We start from the raw sequence: 12,413 nt of genomic DNA, 5'->3' as shown, positions 1-12,413 counted from the left end.
TATGGTGGCTGGTAGCTATCTTTAGCCCATAGGTTAAGGCCACAAAAGAGACAGGCATAGTTTGAAGACAGAGATGTTTCAGCCACCCTGTCAGACATTTGCAGGTCTAAGCTAGGAGTCAGTATTTTCAACTATAGTGGCTCTCAAGTCCTGGATGGGCCACAGTTACCATCATAATCCATGTAGCTGAGTGCCACCCACAGCAAAGCTAGTGGGAGTCTAGTAATAAGTCGCTCAACTATGTGATCTCCAGAATTAGTGATTTTTAGGCCAACAAGACAAATGAAGACAGAATGTTTGTTTTAGGTTTTTCTTATACAGTCATATATACATACATATCTATCTATCTATCTATCTATCTATACACATGTATTATATATACAATATAATATACATTTTTCTTATATAGTCATATATATATGCACATATATAAAATATGACTATTACCAAGATTACTCCTGGAAAATTTTATATATATATAAAATCTCCCAGGAGTGACTGAGATCTGCCTATCTCTGCCTGTCTTCACTCCACTACAGTTACTAGTATACATAGCCATGCTTGGTAGTTTACATGAATATATATATCTTGAAATCTAAACCAGATGGCAGCTCCAATTATAACATTGTTCCCAGGAGACAAAAGGCAATAGTTAATGTTATAATTACAGATATATTCAAAGATATATATTAAAAAAAAAACTCTAAGAAAACACATCAAATTCTGAAGAGGAGTTTGTATTTTGGATGGAAAAGTCTGAAGTGGGGACAAGAAGGTAAGAAAATGATGGCTCAGGAGGGAGGGTCAACTAAAATTAATGATGTAAGAAAAAGCTGTAAGGAAGTCTAAGCCTCAGCAAGCTAATTTTTAAAATAGTTTTAAAAAATAATAAATAAAAATATTTTATAAAAAGAAGTGGGTCAGGCCCAGTGGTGTCTTTAACCCTAGCACTTGGGAGACAGAGGTGGACTCATCTGTATGTGTTCAAAGGCAGTCTGGTCAACATAGTGAGTTCCAGGCCAACCAGAACTATATACTGAGTATCTCAATAAACAAACAAAAAACAAGCAAACCACAACCACCAATAACAAAAGAATTGGAATGGTGTTACCCTGTATGGGTTGATAATTGTGCTTCCAGAACCTATAAATTACCCAATGAAAATCTCAGTGCTCAGGGTAGGCTGCATCCAATGAGTTGTTGGTCAGGGGGCCTACTGAGCCCCTCAAAAGTATAAGCAATTGCCACTATTGGTGATTGTCTGCTAGAGCTAGATATTAAGACCTTACTGCTGAGACATGGTGTTCTGGCCTCAAGGCATAGAGAAATAAAGCTGGAACTAGTCTGGAAGTGTCCTCCCTGCTGATTAGACCCTAGATTACTAGAAGATGCTGTCATCACACGCTTTCTCAGCCGTGGACCCTACAAGCAACACTCCTGACCATCCAGGTAAGATGTGTCTGTCATAGAGTTCATGGCCAGAGACCATAAGCCCAATTGGGGAAGCTATTCTGGTTTTGCTAAATGGCCCTGATGTTTTTGTCAAATTGTTTAACTGACAATGCCTATGCCAATAGATTGGTGCTGGTGACTGGGGAGTCCCCCTCTCCCCCCTCCCCCCCCCCCCCGTGGGCAGAAATAGCTGCAGAAACTAAGTGGTAACAGTGACTGTTGAGTGACTACTGCATGGGATATCTATATGACTCCTACAAAAGCTTAGGGTAAGAAACAATGTAGGAGTCAGGAGAAGAGGGAGACCTTTCTTCCTACATAAAGTTAAAGGTCGATATTGGGAAGGAGAGACATTTTCTTCACTGTGAGGTGCCCATGCTCCTGTAAACAACATCTATGTTCCTTGTTCCTATGGCAACCCTAACAACTCTCATTGGGGTCTTTTTTTTTTTTAATGACATGAAAGAGGAGGATTGGTTGGGAAGTGTAAGGGGTCAGTGCGAATGGGTGGAACACAAGAAAGGACAATGGGGTGAGGATGCTCAAAAACATTATATACATGTAAAGTGCTAGTGATACCTACTATTATATACAATTAACATGTGCTAATGATAAAACAAAAACATACATGTAGTCATGTGTATTTATATAATAATTATATATTTATTTATATAATAAGAAACAGTGGAGGTTATTTGGGACCCCGCATTTAAATTAGAACAATGAACAAATCACCTGTAATATGTAGAGTGTGATTCACCCTCATCTCAGAATGGCACATATTAAACACTAAGTGTCACAAATCCAGAAGGAGGTAACTTATATCTCAGCCCATGGTGGGTGGTGCCATCCCTGGGCTGGTAGTCCTGGGTTGTGTAAGAAAGCAGGTTGAGCAAGCCATGGAAAGGAAGCCAGTTAGCAGTACTTCTCCATGGCCTCTGCATCAGCTCCTGTCTCCAGGTTCCTGCCCTGCTTGAGTTCCTGTCCTGACTTCCTTCAATGATGAACTGTGATGTGGAAGAGTAAGCCAAATAAACCATTTCCACTACAAATTACTTTTGTTCATGGTGTTTCATCACAGCAATGTAACCCTAATGTGGTGGTTTGAATAGCTGCTCCCACAGGCTGATATATTTGAATCCTTAGTCACCAGGAAGTGGAATTCTTTGCTGAGCATAGGGGATTAGCAGGTCCGACCTTGTGGGAAGAAGTGTGGGGGAGAGCTTTGAGGATTCCAAGTCCCATGCTTGGCTCAGGTTTGCACTCTGCCCATGGATCAGGATGTAGCTCTGAGCTCCTCCTAGCACCGTGCCTGCCACGCCTCCCCATCATGTTAATAATGGACTAAGCCTCTGAAACTGTAAGCAAGCATCTAATCAAACAGTTCCTTTTTTAAGAGTTTCTTTGGTAATGGTGACTCTTTATACCAATAGAACAGTGATTCAGACGCCTAACCAGGACAGAAATTGGTACCCGGATAGTGGGGTAGCAGACCTGACCATGTAGGTTTGGGGAGGATTATGGAAGACCTTTGGAGCTTTGTTTGAGAACAGCCACTAAGTGTCCAAAGCTTGGCATGTTGTTCTGTAGGAGCTTGTTAAGAATGTTGAGAGCATTGCATATCTGTACTGTAAAGTTTCAGAGGAAAACCAAGACCCTAATGTACCTTTTGTGTGAAGAATACTGAAGAATACAGTGTGTTTGTCCAGCTGGAGCTGAATAATCAGCTGTGACTTAATGGAGACCAGAACCACTAAAGTGGGACCTTTGCTTTGTTGGGCTAATCGATGCTGCTCAGCCAGGGCTGAGGCCGTAGTGGGGATTAAGAGACCAGATCATTGATTCATTGACGTGAAGTGTTCTGGGAGGTGTTTCCATAGTGTCAACACACACACACACACACACACACACACACACACACACACACAAACACACACACACACACACACACACACACACACACACACACACACACGCTGTGTTCTGGAAGCTGTATGCTGGCAGCCAAACTTAGTAGTGTAAGAGTTACCCAGGTGGTTCTGGGTTAGAAGGCATGAAGGGGTCATTGAGAGCAGTTGAGGCAATGTGTGGCAAGGTGGACATCTCTGAAGAGAGCCAAGGAGAGGCTATCAGTGACATTGTCACACAGTTGCAGCAGAAACACCACATTTTGGAGATGTCAGTAGCATGAATGACCACCAAGAACAGTATCAGCAGTGGAGTGGAGCCAACTGGAGCCTAGAAGTGAGGTTGTATGTGCTGCAGAGGCCAGGGCTGGAGAAATGCTCAAGCTCTTTGGAGAAGCCCAGAACATAGTACGTAGATGCCAGACATTGGATATTGCATTATTTACACTGTTGGAGTTTGGTTTTGCTTTAATAGATTGTGACTGTGGCCTCATTCTTCCCTCTTGAAGAAAGTATTTAACCTAATTTTGACTTTTATGGGAGTTAACAGTTAAAAGACTTTGAACTTTTAGAAGAAATTTGGATTTTTAAAGAGACTGGATATTTTAAAGAGACTAAACTTTTATTGTTTGTATTTATAAAGCCTATGGGGCCTTTAAAGTTTTAACTAGGACAATTTCCAGCATAAAGGAATAACAGATTGATGTAATAAACATGACCATGATTCTGATCCGGTTGCTTTATATTATATATGTCACACCTCACATCAAACACACAATTATGTGTTAATTTTTAAACAATGGTGCACACTAGTATGGGGATGCAACATTTTGAAAATATCTCTTAGATATTTTCTCTAAGAGTCTGGAGCTTTTGCTGGCCCTCCCAGCCAGAGTTAACAATACATTTCAGATCGCTATATACTTACTCAGTATGCTTGTTGAGCTTGCCTTCAGGAGACCAATGTAATAAGCAACCTTAGGTGCCCTAGATTTCCCATCTGGTTAACTTTTACAACCTAAGCTAATGTGTAGCTATAATCTTAAATTATGTACTTATCCATGCCCCTGACTCAAGGGTAATACATAGATGTTTGCAGGTGTGTTATAATTATTTGCTGAAGACAGCAAAAAATAGATATTGAAAGCAATCTTATATAATGAGTATCCACCATAGATGATGAACACAATATATGGATATTGCTTGACCAACAGTGATGTTTGTAGTACTGTTCGTTATCTGGGTCAGTGGCTTAATCCCTTGTAAAACTCTGTTAAAGATTTCTGTAAAGTATTCTACACTTCTTCCCCCATGTGAGCCCTATGTTAGGGGACAGACATGGACAGATGCATTCACGCAGTTGCAGGCATACACACTCCCAGATACGGGAACAGATTCTTAAGACAGCCTTCAGGAAGGCACAGACTAGCTATGTACAACAGACAGACAGAAGGACAGAGGAGGAAAGTAGAGAATTCAGATCTGGGTTTGATCCTGATTAAATGGCACAAATGAGGAGGAGGTTGCTTCGGTTTCTTTCTTTAATGTGAGAACAATGCACTACTGGTGGTTTTGAGTTAAATTTTAGTGCCCTGTATGTGGAACCTTTAATGTGTTTAATGGGCGGGTACACACATGTACACACACGTACACACACAGACACACTTTCCCTTCGTGCATCTTATCATTTTGTGCCCTGGCTCATCTGCCCACAGCAACTCCTCAGTTTCTTGGCTCCCCAGCCTTCAGAGTTTGGGTCTAATGTCATTCGATCCAGTTTCCACCTTCTTTAAATTCTCCCATCCCTCTGAATGCAGTTTTGCATTAGAGGTAATTTTCTTTTCAGCCACTCTGGCTTCTGCAATCCTTGGAGACAGGCTCCCGGGTTGTCTTGGTACCTTCAGTGCGCAACACTGATCTGGCGCATGGGCCGGTAGAAGGATCACCTTCAGCACCGACTGCAGCATCTGGAGGCGATAGTGTTTGTCAGATAAACGTCCTATCCCAGGTGCTGGGCTTTCTTGTGGAGGATGGTGCCTCTTTCTTACTCTCAGAGAAGTACAGAGTGATGAAAGAAACAAAGGGAAAGCTGGCTCAGAAGCGAGTTGGCAGTGAGTATGTCAGAGAAGAGCTGAGGAGGAAGGGTCAGTGTAACCGGGACATCTTTGACTTGATTGAGGAATGCTTACCCTGCTTCCAAAACAGCTAGTATATGAGGCAAACCTGATGGAGTCATCTGGGCTTAACGAGGCCTCAGAGTTCCTTCGGCTGCCTGTCCCTCATCACCTGCAATTTCTATTAGAAAACAACATTATTTACCCCCAGATAGTTAGGCTAGGCCTGTGTGTTACCGAAATGATCTCATTGGACCTCAGATTGCCCAGACAGCTAACCCCAGGTCATGTCTCTGCCACTTCCCTTACTCTACAACCACTGAGGCCCTTGAGTTCTTCTTCCTCAAAGTCTCTTGCATCTGCTCTTTCTCCCAACTCCCACATCGCTCTTTCAGTTCAAGCAGTGCGATCCCCAGCGCTGTTTTCTTCCACTCCAGTCTCTCTCCACTGTCATCTCCACCAGCTGCTTTACCTGCCGGGAATAGCTACTTTCCTACCCAAAAATCGTTAGTGGTTTGCTCTTTTTAAATCTTGTCTTGGGGCTCTTTGTGAGCTGATTCCAGCTGCCCTTTTAAGTTCTGTGTGGTGGGAATTTAATTGAGATGTAGACTAAACATCTGTAAGAAAATGACCTCAAGTCCAGTACCATAGAGTAGATGGAGGCTCAATATTCTCTCTTGGCCTCCAGAGCGTTGGGATTATAGAGGGCATCGTCACACTTGGATTCTTTCTCGCTTCTTGAACTTAGGTGCCCACTGTTTCCTACCCTTAGATATCAGAGAAGCTCTTTTGTGGAACATTCAGACCTGGAGGAATTAGCCTTCTGTCAAGCCCATGTCTTCTTCTACCAGTCCTCGGGCCTCTGGGTTCAGATTGAATGGTATGGTCAGCTTTCATGGGTCTCAAAGGAACACATAGAAGATTGTGGGATTTCTTGGCATCCACAGTCACATGAGCCAATTCCAATAAAAATATCATGTTGTTGTGCTGGGCGTGGTGGCGCACGCCTTTAATCCCAGCACTCAGGAGGCAGAGGCAGTCGGATTTCTGAGTTCAAGGCCGGCCTGGTCTACAAAGAGAGTTCCAGGACAGCCAGAGCTATACAGAGAAACCCTGTCTCGAAAAACAAAACAAAACAAAACAAAACAAACAAAACAAAAAACAGAAAAGCAAAAAAATCATGTTGTGTATGTGTGTGGTACTATGTGTATGTGTGTATGTGCATACATGAGCGTACAATTTGCCATATTTCTCCCAGATCCTTGACCCTTATCTGCCTTATTTGTATAAGCTGATGTTGTAAGAAGTTAAATGATGGTCAGTTAACTGGGCTAAAGGTAGCTAGGTATGGTTGCTCCCTTGAGAGGCCAAGGCATGAGCATTACTAGATCTTCAAGGTCATCCATAGAACTACATAGAAAGTACCAGGGAAGCCAGGGCTACATAGCAAGACCCAGGCCGGAGAGAGAAAGGGGAGGGGGAGGGGGAGGTCTTCTGATGTTATCTGACACTATAGCCACCATTTATTTACCTTTTTGGAAGGAGAGAAACTGAAATGAATGAAATCAGATATTTTTCATTTATTCATGGGATTGTTCTCAGAATGAAATGGTATTTTCATACCCAAAGGTAATGTGCAAGCACATTTACCCTTCAAAATTTATTTTCAGTTAGCCACATTAATTAATGACACGTAACATCAAGAGAGATGTGAATGCCCCTATCTTTTAAATTAATCAACACAAACTTCTTTCTGTTGGCTTAGAGATAGAAAGATTTGCATAATATCCTGGTTTTTATGGCTGATAAACATCCTCTTCTTTAGTTAACTCTTAATGGAGAAGTCATGTAAAAACCTGTAAATGACCATATGAATTATGTATAAAGGACTCGACTCAAGCCATGCATATAAAATGGACATTAAGATCCAAGCCTGACTTTATTATTCTTTTATAAACAGTCCCACACAGGGCTTACTAGCACAGCCATAGCCATTTTCTGGCACCAAAATACAGTTTGAACGACTGGTTCGAACCAATTTACAAAATGGAAACAAACGAAGAAAATACAGCTTATACACAGAGTTGGCATCTGGCTAATAATTCTACTAATGCCCCTTAAAATTCTGTATATCTCACATAATGCTCTGTACATTCAGTGACTTGTGAAACAGGATCCCTTCTATGCTCATTTAGCCAAGGAAAACCAATTTTAGATTGGCGAGTAATTTGTTAAGGCACTCAGAGGGACCCAGGGGGATCCATAGCCACATTAGTTAAGGAGTCCGGAGAAACGGCACCAGCAGGAGGTAGTTGGGAGTGTGATGAACATCACATCTGAGAGCCAGTGATGCTGATGTAGCTCAGCACTGAGCGGATGGCGGAAGATAGATGTCCCAGGCCAGACAGAAGAAAGTCTTCCTTTGTTCAGGTGCTCAAAGAATTGGATGATGTCAACCTACAATGTCGAGAGTAGACATTTTTTTACACAATCTTCTGATGCAAATACTAACTTCTTTCAGAAACAGTCTCATACATACACTCATGAACAATATTTCACCAAGTGGCCGTGCCGCAGTGCTGTTAACCTTCTATTATATGCCAGTGATTCTGCATGTGTGCGTGCACATGTGTGCATACAAGCACAAGCATGCCTGTGCATGTGTCATAGCACCCACGTGGAGGTCAAGGGACAACTTGTGTGAATCAGTCTCCTTCCATCATTTAAGTACTGGGTGTAGGACTCAGATAATCAGGCTGCGCAGTCTTGATTGCTAAGCCGATGGGTATCAGTTTAAAATCACCAAGGAGACACACTCTATATATGTCTTCAAGGTCAATAAAGATTTAACGGAAGGGAGAAAAACCCACCGTAAAGGAGGGTAGCTCATTCCCTGGGGAAGCTGGCAGAGTATCAGGGTTCATCACACTCCACAGCCTCACTGTAGGCACACCATGTCCAGCCTTTTAAAATCTCCTGCTGCTGAGACCTTTCCACCATGATTCACCTCAGACTCTGAGGCAAAATAACTCTTCTCTCCCCTAACTGGCTTTTCTCAGGGTATTTTGTTGTGGTGGTGGTTTTTGGTTTTGTTTTGTTTTTCAATCACAGCAACAGAGTTAGATGTAGTACTTGGTTAGTCCCTATTTAATACTCATGTCTACTTAGGGTCCTGAGTGACCCTGTCACCCCAACTTGGCTCTGTATGCCTCTTGTCTTGTCACCTTTTAATCTTCTTCTTCTTCTTCTTCTTCTTCTTCTTCTTCTTCTTCTTCTTCTTCTTCTTCTTCTTCTTCTTTTTAAGATTTTATAGTTCTGGCTGGCCTGATACACATAGAAACCTGCCTTCCTCTGCTTCACGATGCTGGGATTAAAGGCAGATGCCACCACAGCCAACCCTTATTAAAGGTCACTTGCCCCAGAGACCCTTCCCTTGACAGCTCAGTGTGAGTTAGTAGTTCCAGTGAATAACTTAGTTTTATTTTCATCTTTCTGCCCACGCTCCCTCATTCCTTCCTTCTTTCCTTTCTTTCTTCTCTGTTTCATCTAGCACAATGTTTGCCACACAGGCTGGAACCTTATATACCCTCTTTCCTACTGTGTCTCAGTGCCACGGCACTGCCTGGCACCAGTGGACACAGTGAATAAGTGCCTTTGTTTTCATTTGGCTAAGTCATCTTAGAAAAAAAGTAAACTGGCATATTCCCACTCAAATTGCTTTGTTCACTTTATAAAAACAAATATTTCCCAGTTAACGTCTACTTATAATTTAATAATAGTTGGTAGGTGAGCTGTCTCTGACTTCATTAAATTAATGTGCTGTATTCCTTAGATGTTCAGTTCAAATCCCTGACTCAGGTCCCTGAAGACCTCATCTGAGTTACAACCATCATCCTGGAGCCTACTCCTTTCTGGGCTCCTAAACTCATCCCTGGTCTCGTGTCTTCTGTGACCCTTCAGCCCACAGGATTGTCCTCCTCGCTTCTCCCCCTTGTCCTGTTGGTTGAAATTAATGTATTAGTCACTCCCAAGGACTGGGAGAGGTAACTGTAAGATAGGTGGTGGCTGGAGTGAAGTTACTAATACTTTGAGGACATGGCAACGATATGTCTTATTTCTTCCAGGCTTATGGCTTGGGTTCCTTCACACAGTGTTTGTGATTTGAATGTACTGTTGACCTCTGTGACTAATGCCATTTTGTTGCTGCTTCTAGTTTGGATTATTGGGAAAAAATGAGTGTCTGCTCTTGGCAGGAGTTGGGCCACAGCAAGACCTGAGCCAGTTTTGGCTATGACCAGTGGCAGTGGTAGAGTTCAAGTCTCTTTCCCTCAGGATGCCCGGGACAGGAAGAGTGTTTCCTCTTTTCTTTGCGGTTGCGATTGTCCAGTGAAGTCACTCTTAGCCAGAAATGGGTTGTAAAAAATGCAAGAATCAGAACCTTTTGCCTCTCACTAAAGATCTCCTCCTGCCACAAACGTGGGAGATCCAGCTGAGATAATGCCTAATTTTAGCAGATACTGCTGAATCAACCGAGACCACCTTCCTTCAAATCCAGGAAACGCACTTAACACCCCTTACCAGATAAATGATGAGATGTTAAGAACTGTTAAGACACTTCTGACGGCGTCTTCCCATGAAAAGTAGTCTGAATTTTGGAACAAACCTTGCCCTTAGTGTAGAGACATGGTAAAAAAAAAGAAAGAAAGAAAGAAAGAAAGAAGGAAAGAAAGAAAGAAAGAAGAAAGAAGAAAGAAAGAAAAGGAAAGAAAAACCCTCACTTTTCTGAATTCCCCAGCCTAAAGAGAAAGTTGTTACTTTGGGTGACTTTGGCTAGGACACTTGTCCTAGATATGGTGACATTTGAGGGACAAACATGGGTCCTGGTACTGCTTTCTTAAGAAGAGAGCATAAAAAGTACAAAGAAAATTTCTGCCTCTGAATCTCTCTCACCGGTGAGAGTTTTGACCACAGAGACAAATTCTATTTCATTTCGAAAGCTTTCCTACCTTTTACTACTTTTACATGACACTACTTTCCTGGGGAGAGGAAAACTTTGACAGGTGTGCTCAATCTTTAGATCCTGTGACACAATGTTGTCATCAGCAAAGTTCATGATCTAAAATCCTGTTTCAAAAAAAAAAATCACAAAGTTCCCAGGATTCAAAGCATGAATGAGCACATAAGCACATATATGAGTTTGCGTTGGGCTGCATTCATGGCTGTTCTGAGGAGCAGGCATCCTGTGGACCACAGGTGGACATGCTGGGGAAACGTGCATCAGGCGGCGAGGTCTGGGTTATAGATCCTCATGTCTATCCTCATGGAGCCCGGTAGCTCTTACAAAGCAGAATGTATACTATGTTTTCATTTTATTTTTCTATGTCTGTGCCCCCATCTGGTGTCGGGCACCCCAGAGAACAGTCAACTTATCCAGTTGAGCGCAGCATTCAGCATACAAGTCCTTAATGTTTCTGAGCAAATGAACAATGTTCCTGGATGCTTTCAAGTCCAGATATGATCCCGGCTGAGGAAGAGCATTCTGGCAGACAAATAATTGGAGAGAGACAAGCTCTTTACTGAAACAGAAAAGGGACTCGGAACTTCCAACCCTTTCAACACCCCCAAATCCCACAAAACGGGACTGGTAGCAGAAGAGCTTCTTCCCAATGACAATGTGGGTGTTTCTAGGCTCTCAGGCCTGTCTGCATTTATAAACATTCATTTCCTTGCAGTATTGACAGGCTGGGGCTCTTCCGTTTGTGACGGTAGTGAATTGGGCACAGCGGTTCCATCCCACAACCAATCGGTACAATCCTCTCCTTGCTTAGGCATTTGGGCTGTGAATTCCAAAGATAAGTCTGGAAGCTGCTTCCTTATTAAACCAAGGGGATTGAGGTGAGCTCTCTGTTTGCCTGTGCTGAGATAACAGCAACTTGATTTTCTCAGGCCAGCTCTCCCTTTGTAAGAAGAAAGCAGCTTTTGATTGAAGGTCACCTGCTGAGGGAAAGGACCCTGGCCAGACTGTGCAACTGGGCAATGGTTCTCAGGTCCAAACAGTGACAGAACAGGCGGAGGACTGGTCCTGGGCAGCCTTCTGTGGCTTTCTAAACATCAGTGAGGTGGGTGAGACTTGGCTGTCAGGGTTTTCTGGCCAGGCTGGCATGTAAACTGAAAGCACTGAGCTCCTCAACGTGCTTGCTGAGAATTCTAATCACACTGCCAAAGCTGCACATTTGTCCCCAGTGCTCGTGTGTGCTTGTGGCTACCTCCCTTTCAGGAGTGACAGTGCTTCTCTCCAAGTCTAGAAACAAGCACTATAATAGCTCGTCTTTTTGAACAGTCATTGTGAGCCAAGCTGCTTTGTAAGTGCTCACACACATATCAATTGACCTAATTCTCACCGCATCTCTACAGCATACATACAGCCATTGGTACCCCAAGTTAACACTTTTGAGAACTGTATGAATGGAGGCACGGTTGAAGACCTGCGCCTGAACAACCTGCAACACATTGAAGAATGGTGCTAGATAGTTCTTGGGTAGCTCATCTTAGAGTCTTAGCTCCATCAGTTCCTGCCTCTTCATTACCATTGTAGGGTCTGACTATTAATCTAACCCTTGTCTGAGTGGCCAGCACTCTGAACTCATGGCCTTACCATCCTCCCCTCTGTCTTCTCTGTCCTCTCAACCCTCTACCTGGGGTCAGTCAACTGAGTCGAAAGGGCCTGGAAATAGAGTATGGTTGGGTGGAAACATCACGTTACTACAGCAGGCACTTAGTGCAGGCGTGTGGCCATTTAGGGGCATAAGAAGCCCAGTAACATTGCATTTTCATCACCTGCAAGTTTCTTCCCATTTCCCGAGTCTCTAGAAAGTCCAACGCAGTCCACATACAGTAAATGACTTCTCTGAAAATCTGCAATTAGAGCATCACTGGGAAT

The sequence above is a fragment of the Mus musculus genome, chromosome 3 (assembly GCF_000001635.26).
Source record: "Mus musculus strain C57BL/6J chromosome 3, GRCm38.p6 C57BL/6J".
In the NCBI taxonomy this organism is placed as follows: domain Eukaryota; kingdom Metazoa; phylum Chordata; class Mammalia; order Rodentia; family Muridae; genus Mus; species Mus musculus.
This window is presented reverse-complemented; position numbering follows the sequence as displayed.